The sequence below is a fragment of the Pipistrellus kuhlii genome, unplaced genomic scaffold (genome assembly GCF_014108245.1).
Source record: "Pipistrellus kuhlii isolate mPipKuh1 unplaced genomic scaffold, mPipKuh1.p scaffold_m20_p_10, whole genome shotgun sequence".
Classification (NCBI taxonomy): domain Eukaryota; kingdom Metazoa; phylum Chordata; class Mammalia; order Chiroptera; family Vespertilionidae; genus Pipistrellus; species Pipistrellus kuhlii.
The window spans coordinates 52,509,562-52,512,095 of record NW_023425405.1 but is presented as its reverse complement, the minus strand read 5'-3'; the positions used below and the strand labels follow the sequence as shown (position 1 = coordinate 52,512,095).

The 2,534-nt window shown below is 48.4% G+C and overlaps 1 pseudogene; it reads left to right on the top strand.

Moving 5' to 3' along the window:
- The first annotated feature begins 737 nt into the window (after positions 1-737).
- Positions 738-1,464, top strand: LOC118714599 (annotated as a pseudogene).
- The last annotated feature ends 1,070 nt before the right edge of the window (positions 1,465-2,534 follow it).

Below are 2,534 nucleotides of genomic sequence, written 5' to 3'. Positions count from 1 at the left end.
GACACCTGTGTCTGTGAACCCCACAGCATGGACAGACCATGGATGTAGACAACGGTGATAAGCGTTCTCCTTCGTAAGAACACAGGGTTAGCGAGGCCCTACCTTCAACTGTGTCCCTGAAGGTCCTATACGGACCTATGTAAGCCTGAAAAATACTTCAGTCAGCCTGAGCAAAGCTTAACAGAGGACATGCACATCAGATAGAAGGTTGATCGGGGTCGAGTAGAAGAGGGCTGGTCAGCTCTGTGAACATAAAGAGGAAATGTGGGCCCCACCCCGCCCATGCTTGGTACAGAGGGGTGCCCAGGCCCACAGGCTCAATCGGCACGGTCCTGGGGGGAAGTATGTTTGTATTGTTGGGAACAACGCTTCAGGCTTCCACTCTCCCTTCATGGCACATGCAAATCAGACTCCTCATTCTTCATGGTCTGTGCTCTGAGAGCCAACTTCTGGGAGCCTTGGCTCCCTATCACGATGGGCTGTACTCCAGGGATTCAGTCCAGCATGCTGAGTGAGAACTCTTTCTCAGGTTAGGTTATGGCAAGGACATCTGGTTTAGGCATCATCTGAGGGCTTGGTGTAGGACAGGGCATTCTTGCTATGAGAATGCCAGTGAGTTCCTAAGGTTTTAGTCCAAAGCTAGCCCCTGGAGCTTTCCCTCACCCCTTTCTCCACCATAAGCAGCTCTTCCTGGTTAGGCATTCCTGTCATGTGGCCCATTCTTAGAACAAGCACAGATGGACTTGATGTCTCTCTTCAATCGGTGGGGTTTAGAGGCTGAAGAAAGCCAAGGTCTCTTAGATGACCATCTGGGGGTGGCCAAGCACTTCAAATCTCATGGGTTCTCCAGCGACCAGGCTAACGTGGGCTCCTCTGGATGGCCAGCTGTGGACGGGCTGGTCAATGCCTCAGACAGTGTGAGGAAGATGCCTTCTCAGGACAGATTGGATGGTGGAGACATGGGATCCCAAGGAGTTTGACTTTGACGATCTGTTTGGATGACCTGGAAACCATGCCCTCTGAGCTTTGGCTACACTGGATGACACATGTGATCTCTGTGACCCCCTAAGACCAGGAGGTTAATAAGGAGTCCCCATCACCCGTAGACAATGAATCCAATTAGCCCTCTTTCAGAAAGTTCACCCCAAACTGATCAGTTCTCCCCCTTCACCTTCCTGCAACCTCTTCCCCTTTCTCCAGGGGCCCTGTCCACTCCGGGTCATTCCTTTAGTTTAGAGTTGGGCAGTGAAGTCGCTTTTTCTGAAGGAACTAGGAAGTCCGACTCAGTTGTTTTTATTACCATAATCCCTCAATGCATAAAAGAGGAGGTGGTCACCTCCGGCAATGACAGTGGCATCTCTGAGCTCGGAGTCCTATGCGGGCTCTCTTCCTCCCTCCAGAACCCCTCCACGTGGGAACGTTCCTGCCGTCTCCAGGCACCCTCTGAGGCTCTGCCCACTCTGAGCCCTACAGCCCTCAAGACACAAGATGGTAGCAGCAAAAGTAAAGGGTAAGAAACTAGATAAAAAGCTGAAAAAAATGGAGTAGAGCAAGACAGCAGCCACCAGGAACCACCAGAAATAGAGGGCAGAGCAGGAGGCCCTACCTGACGAGAGTGAAGAACAAGACAAGAAAAGCGAGGCTCTGAGAGAAGGCAAATTCCCTGGCCAAGGAGATCCTTATCTGAAATATTTAATAGAAGAGGTCCACAAGGCAAGGGGGAAGGGAAGGGGTCCCTGTTAGGGTAGTCAGTGTGTGGTTGTACCTTGCACATAGGGGGCTCGTGCTGGAGCTGTGTGTTGTAATAAAGTATTCTGTAGTGAAAGTAAAAAAAAAAAAAAAAAAAATCTCAATATAATTTAGTCTACTTTAATTCAAACTAGGTAAACACAAAGGTAAGATTGTTATGCCCATATTTCAAGATCCCCAAGGACCACTAGGGAGCCGAGTCCGATGCAAAAGCAAAGAGCCTTTATTAGCCGGCCGGGCAAGTGACTAGCTGGACGAATGCTCTGCCATTCTCCATGCAGGGAGACTAGAGAGAGGCGCGACCCTTTGTGTAGGACCAATTTTAAGCCCATTTTCCACGTCCTGTTTTTGCAGAACAAGTAACCCAAGACAAAACAGTTTTTCCCAAGCAACGTCAGAGTCATGCCATTGACGACCATGTTGTCTACTGGGTCATCCTGTTCTTCAGAAAGCTGACAGTGTTCTATGAAAGAAGGCCTACATGCTGGCAAGGGGCCATGAGACCGTATCTCAAGGCCTGGCCTGGTGTCAGCACTGACAACTCTATCTGGGACATAGTCCACGGCCTCTCTGGAAGTATGCTAAAAAATTCCCATTCTCCAACAAGATGATAGCAATTTCATGGTTGGGTTCAGACTCCTTTAGAATCACACTGAGAAGAGAAAGATACTATTCATGATAAAAATAATACAAATATCTAGTGACCTTTTATATGTATTCACAATTCCTCTTTTGTAATTCCCACACTTTTGGCCAAATGTAAAATGAGAAAAATAAAACTAATT